At 55.9% G+C, this 7,314-nt stretch overlaps 1 protein-coding gene across 1 annotated transcript in view; it reads left to right on the top strand.

Moving 5' to 3' along the window:
* Positions 1 to 7,314, top strand: part of sox18 (SRY-box 18) — a gene marked incomplete at its 3' end in the record, with an annotated part of 354,190 nt that overhangs the window by 163,320 nt on the left and 183,556 nt on the right.

Here is a 7,314-nt window from a genome sequence, read left to right as displayed (position 1 = left end):
GGAACCAGCGACTTCTATTGCCCCTTTATCCGCTCCCTCATCCTATCCCTCCTGTATCCATTCCCTCATCCTATCCCTCCTGTATCCATTCCCTCATCCTATCCCTCCTGTATCCGCTCCCTCATCCTATCCCTCCTGTATCCGCTCCCTCATCCTATCCCTCCTGTATCCGCTCCCTCATCCTATCCCTCCTGTATCCGCTCCCTCATCCTATCCCTCCTGTATCCATTCCCTCATCCTATCCCTCCTGTATCCGCTCCCTCATCCTATCCCTCCTGTATCCATTCCCTCATCCTATCCCTCCTGTATCCGCTCCCTCATCCTATCCCTCCTGTATCCGCTCCCTCATCCTATCCCTCCTGTATCCGCTCCCTCATCCTATCCCTCCTGTACCCGCTCCCTCATCCTATCCCTCCTGTACCCGCTCCCTCATCCTATCCCTCCTGTACCCGCTCCCTCATCCTATCCCTCCTGTACCCGCTCCCTCATCCTATCCCTCCTGTACCCGCTCCCTCATCCTATCCCTCCTGTACCCGCTCCCTCATCCTATCCCTCCTGTACCCGCTCCCTCATCCTATCCCTCCTGTACCCGCTCCCTCATCCTATCCCTCCTGTATCCGCTCCCTCATCCTATCCCTCCTGTATCCGCTCCCTCATCCTATCCCTCCTGTATCCATTCCCTCATCCTATCCCTCCTGTATCCGCTCCCTCATCCTATCCCTCCTGTATCCGCTCCCTCATCCTATCCCTCCTGTATCCATTCCCTCATCCTATCCCTCCTGTATCCATTCCCTCATCCTATCCCTCCTGTACCCGCTCCCTCATCCTATCCCTCCTGTACCCGCTCCCTCATCCTATCCCTCCTGTATCCATTCCCTCATCCTATCCCTCCTGTACCCGCTCCCTCATCCTATCCCTCCTGTACCCGCTCCCTCATCCTATCCCTCCTGTATCCGCTCCCTCATCCTATCCCTCCTGTACCCGCTCCCTCATCCTATCCCTCCTGTATCCATTCCCTCATCCTATCCCTCCTGTACCCGCTCCCTCATCCTATCCCTCCTGTATCCGCTCCCTCATCCTATCCCTCCTGTATCCGCTCCCTCATCCTATCCCTCCTGTATCCATTCCCTCATCCTATCCCTCCTGTATCCATTCCCTCATCCTATCCCTCCTGTATCCGCTCCCTCATCCTATCCCTCCTGTATCCGCTCCCTCATCCTATCCCTCCTGTATCCATTCCCTCATCCTATCCCTCCTGTATCCGCTCCCTCATCCTATCCCTCCTGTATCCGCTCCCTCATCCTATCCCTCCTGTATCCGCTCCCTCATCCTATCCCTCCTGTACCCGCACCCTCATCCTATCCCTCCTGTACCCGCTCCCTCATCCTATCCCTCCTGTACCCGCTCCCTCATCCTATCCCTCCTGTACCCGCTCCCTCATCCTATCCCTCCTGTATCCATTCCCTCATCCTATCCCTCCTGTATCCATTCCCTCATCCTATCCCTCCTGTACCCGCTCCCTCATCCTATCCCTCCTGTACCCGCTCCCTCATCCTATCCCTCCTGTATCCATTCCCTCATCCTATCCCTCCTGTATCCGCTCCCTCATCCTATCCCTCCTGTATCCATTCCCTCATCCTATCCCTCCTGTACCCGCTCCCTCATCCTATCCCTCCTGTACCCGCTCCCTCATCCTATCCCTCCTGTATCCATTCCCTCATCCTATCCCTCCTGTATCCATTCCCTCATCCTATCCCTCCTGTATCCATTCCCTCATCCTATCCCTCCTGTATCCATTCCCTCATCCTATCCCTCCTGTATCCATTCCCTCATCCTATCCCTCCTGTACCCGCTCCCTCATCCTATCCCTCCTGTATCCATTCCCTCATCCTATCCCTCCTGTATCCACTCCCTCATCCTATCCCTCCTGTATCCATTCCCTCATCCTATCCCTCCTGTATCCACTCCCTCATCCTATCCCTCCTGTATCCGCTCCCTCATCCTATCCCTCCTGTATCCATTCCCTCATCCTATCCCTCCTGTACCCGCTCCCTCATCCTATCCCTCCTGTACCCGCTCCCTCATCCTATCCCTCCTGTATCCATTCCCTCATCCTATCCCTCCTGTATCCGCTCCCTCATCCTATCCCTCCTGTACCCGCTCCCTCATCCTATCCCTCCTGTATCCATTCCCTCATCCTATCCCTCCTGTATCCACTCCCTCATCCTATCCCTCCTGTATCCGCTCCCTCATCCTATCCCTCCTGTACCCGCTCCCTCATCCTATCCCTCCTGTATCCGCTCCCTCATCCTATCCCTCCTGTACCCGCTCCCTCATCCTATCCCTCCTGTACCCGCTCCCTCATCCTATCCCTCCTGTACCCGCTCCCTCATCCTATCCCTCCTGTACCCGCTCCCTCATCCTATCCCTCCTGTATCCATTCCCTCATCCTATCCCTCCTGTACCCGCTCCCTCATCCTATCCCTCCTGTACCCGCTCCCTCATCCTATCCCTCCTGTACCCGCTCCCTCATCCTATCCCTCCTGTACCCGCTCCCTCATCCTATCCCTCCTGTACCCGCTCCCTCATCCTATCCCTCCTGTATCCATTCCCTCATCCTATCCCTCCTGTACCCGCTCCCTCATCCTATCCCTCCTGTACCCGCTCCCTCATCCTATCCCTCCTGTACCCGCTCCCTCATCCTATCCCTCCTGTACCCGCTCCCTCATCCTATCCCTCCTGTATCCATTCCCTCATCCTATCCCTCCTGTATCCGCTCCCTCATCCTATCCCTCCTGTACCCGCTCCCTCATCCTATCCCTCCTGTACCCGCTCCCTCATCCTATCCCTCCTGTACCCGCTCCCTCATCCTATCCCTCCTGTACCCGCTCCCTCATCCTATCCCTCCTGTACCCGCTCCCTCATCCTATCCCTCCTGTATCCATTCCCTCATCCTATCCCTCCTGTATCCGCTCCCTCATCCTATCCCTCCTGTACCCGCTCCCTCATCCTATCCCTCCTGTATCCGCTCCCTCATCCTATCCCTCCTGTATCCGCTCCCTCATCCTATCCCTCCTGTACCCGCTCCCTCATCCTATCCCTCCTGTACCCGCTCCCTCATCCTATCCCTCCTGTATCCGCTCCCTCATCCTATCCCTCCTGTACCCGCTCCCTCATCCTATCCCACATGTATCCCTTCCCTCATCCTATCCCTCCTGTATCCGCTCCCTCATCCTATCCCTCCTGTATCCATTCCCTCATCCTATCCCTCCTGTATCCGCTCCCTCATCCTATCCCTCCTGTACCCGCTCCCTCATCCTATCCCTCCTGTATCCGCTCCCTCATCCTATCCCTCCTGTATCCGCTCCCTCATCCTATCCCTCCTGTATCCATTCCCTCATCCTATCCCTCCTGTATCCGCTCCCTCATCCTATCCCTCCTGTATCCGCTCCCTCATCCTATCCCTCCTGTACCCGCTCCCTCATCCTATCCCTCCTGTATCTGCTCCCTCATCCTATCCCTCCTGTACCCGCTCCCTCATCCTATCCCACATGTATCCCTTCCCTCATCCTATCCCTCCTGTATCCGCTCCCTCCTATCCTATCCCTCCTGTATCCGCTCCCTCATCCTATCCCTCCTGTATCCGCTCCCTCATCCTATCCCTCCTGTATCCGCTCCCTCATCCTATCCCTCCTGTACCCGCTCCCTCATCCTATCCCTCCTGTACCCGCTCCCTCATCCTATCCCTCCTGTATCCATTCCCTCATCCTATCCCTCCTGTACCCGCTCCCTCATCCTATCCCTCCTGTACCCGCTCCCTCATCCTATCCCTCCTGTATCCATTCCCTCATCCTATCCCTCCTGTATCCGCTCCCTCATCCTATCCCTCCTGTACCCGCTCCCTCATCCTATCCCTCCTGTATCCGCTCCTCATCCTATCCCTCCTGTATCCGCTCCCTCATCCTATCCCTCCTGTACCCGCTCCCTCATCCTATCCCTCCTGTACCCGCTCCCTCATCCTATCCCTCCTGTACCCGCTCCCTCATCCTATCCCTCCTGTATCCATTCCCTCATCCTATCCCTCCTGTACCCGCTCCCTCCATCCTATCCCCTTCCTGTACCCGCTCCCTCATCCTATCCCTCCTGTACCCGCTCCCTCATCCTATCCCTCCTGTATCCGCTCCCTCATCCTATCCCTCCTGTATCCATTCCCTCATCCTATCCCTCCTGTACCCGCTCCCTCATCCTATCCCTCCTGTATCCATTCCCTCATCCTATCCCTCCTGTATCCGCTCCCTCATCCTATCCCTCCTGTATCCATTCCCTCATCCTATCCCTCCTGTATCCATTCCCTCATCCTATCCCTCCTGTATCCATTCCCTCATCCTATCCCTCCTGTATCCGCTCCCTCATCCTATCCCTCCTGTATCCATTCCCTCATCCTATCCCTCCTGTATCCATTCCCTCATCCTATCCCTCCTGTATCCATTCCCTCATCCTATCCCTCCTGTATCCGCTCCCTCATCCTATCCCTCCTGTATCCATTCCCTCATCCTATCCCTCCTGTATCCATTCCCTCATCCTATCCCTCCTGTATCCGCTCCCTCATCCTATCCCTCCTGTATCCGCTCCCTCATCCTATCCCTCCTGTATCCGCTCCCTCATCCTATCCCTCCTGTATCCATTCCCTCATCCTATCCCTCCTGTACCCGCTCCCTCATCCTATCCCTCCTGTATCCGCTCCCTCATCCTATCCCTCCTGTATCCGCTCCCTCATCCTATCCCTCCTGTATCCATTCCCTCATCCTATCCCTCCTGTATCCATTCCCTCATCCTATCCCTCCTGTATCCATTCCCTCATCCTATCCCTCCTGTATCCATTCCCTCATCCTATCCCTCCTGTATCCATTCCCTCATCCTATCCCTCCTGTATCCATTCCCTCATCCTATCCCTCCTGTATCCATTCCCTCATCCTATCCCTCCTGTATCCGCTCCCTCATCCTATCCCTCCTGTATCCATTCCCTCATCCTATCCCTCCTGTATCCATTCCCTCATCCTATCCCTCCTGTATCCGCTCCCTCATCCTATCCCTCCTGTATCCGCTCCCTCATCCTATCCCTCCTGTATCCGCTCCTCATCCTATCCCTCCTGTATCCATTCCCTCATCCTATCCCTCCTGTACCGCTCCCTCATCCTATCCCTCCTGTATCCGCTCCCTCATCCTATCCCTCCTGTATCCGCTCCCTCATCCTATCCCTCCTGTATCCATTCCCTCATCCTATCCCTCCTGTATCCATTCCCTCATCCTATCCCTCCTGTATCCATTCCCTCATCCTATCCTCCTGTATCCATTCCCTCATCCTATCCCTCCTGTATCCGCTCCCTCATCCTATCCCTCCTGTATCCGCTCCCTCATCCTATCCCTCCTGTATCCATTCCCTCATCCTATCCCTCCTGTACCCGCTCCCTCATCCTATCCCTCCTGTATCCGCTCCCTCATCCTATCCCTCCTGTATCCGCTCCCTCATCCTATCCCTCCTGTATCCATTCCCTCATCCTATCCCTCCTGTATCCATTCCCTCATCCTATCCCTCCTGTATCCATTCCCTCATCCTATCCCTCCTGTATCCGCTCCCTCATCCTATCCCTCCTGTATCCATTCCCTCATCCTATCCCTCCTGTATCCATTCCCTCATCCTATCCCTCCTGTATCCATTCCCTCATCCTATCCCTCCTGTATCCATTCCCTCATCCTATCCCTCCTGTATCCGCTCCCTCATCCTATCCCTCCTGTATCCGCTCCCTCATCCTATCCCTCCTGTATCCATTCCCTCATCCTATCCCTCCTGTATCCGCTCCCTCATCCTATCCCTCCTGTATCCGCTCCCTCATCCTATCCCTCCTGTATCCGCTCCCTCATCCTATCCCTCCTGTATCCATTCCCTCATCCTATCCCTCCTGTACCCGCTCCCTCATCCTATCCCTCCTGTATCCGCTCCCTCATCCTATCCCTCCTGTATCCGCTCCCTCATCCTATCCCTCCTGTATCCATTCCCTCATCCTATCCCTCCTGTATCCATTCCCTCATCCTATCCCTCCTGTAACCCGCTCCCTCATCCTATCCCTCCTGTACCCGCTCCCTCATCCTATCCCTCCTGTATCCATTCCCTCATCCTATCCCTCCTGTACCCGCTCCCTCATCCTATCCCTCCTGTACCCGCTCCCTCATCCTATCCCTCCTGTATCCGCTCCCTCATCCTATCCCTCCTGTATCCGCTCCCTCATCCTATCCCTCCTGTATCCATTCCCTCATCCTATCCCTCCTGTACCCGCTCCCTCATCCTATCCCTCCTGTATCCATTCCCTCATCCTATCCCTCCTGTATCCATTCCCTCATCCTATCCCTCCTGTACCCGCTCCCTCATCCTATCCCTCCTGTACCCGCTCCCTCATCCTATCCCTCCTGTATCCATTCCCTCATCCTATCCCTCCTGTACCCGCTCCCTCATCCTATCCCTCCTGTACCCGCTCCCTCATCCTATCCCTCCTGTACCCGCTCCCTCATCCTATCCCTCCTGTATCCGCTCCCTCATCCTATCCCTCCTGTATCCGCTCCCTCATCCTATCCCCTCCTGTATCCGCTCCCTCATCCTATCCCTCCTGTACCCGCTCCCTCATCCTATCCCTCCTGTACCCGCTCCCTCATCCTATCCCTCCTGTATCCGCTCCCTCATCCTATCCCTCCTGTATCCATTCCCTCATCCTATCCCTCCTGTACCCGCTCCCTCATCCTATCCCTCCTGTACCCGCTCCCTCATCCTATCCCTCCTGTATCCATTCCCTCATCCTATCCCTCCTGTATCCGCTCCCTCATCCTATCCCTCCTGTATCCATTCCCTCATCCTATCCCTCCTGTATCCGCTCCCTCATCCTATCCCTCCTGTATCCATTCCCTCATCCTATCCCTCCTGTACCCGCTCCCTCATCCTATCCCTCCTGTACCCGCTCCCTCATCCTATCCCTCCTGTATCCGCTCCCTCATCCTATCCCTCCTGTATCCATTCCCTCATCCTATCCCTCCTGTACCCGCTCCCTCATCCTATCCCTCCTGTACCCGCTCCCTCATCCTATCCCTCCTGTACCCGCTCCCTCATCCTATCCCACATGTATCCACTCCCTCATCCTATCCCACATGTATCCACTCCCTCATCCTATCCCACATGTATCCACTCCCTCATCCTATCCCTCCTGTATCCACTCCCTCATCCTATCCCTCCTGTATCCGCTCCCTCATCCTATCCCTCCTGTACCC

The sequence above is a fragment of the Xenopus tropicalis genome, chromosome 10 (assembly GCF_000004195.4).
Source record: "Xenopus tropicalis strain Nigerian chromosome 10, UCB_Xtro_10.0, whole genome shotgun sequence".
Lineage (NCBI taxonomy): Eukaryota > Metazoa > Chordata > Amphibia > Anura > Pipidae > Xenopus > Xenopus tropicalis.
This window is presented reverse-complemented; position numbering and strand designations above follow the sequence as displayed.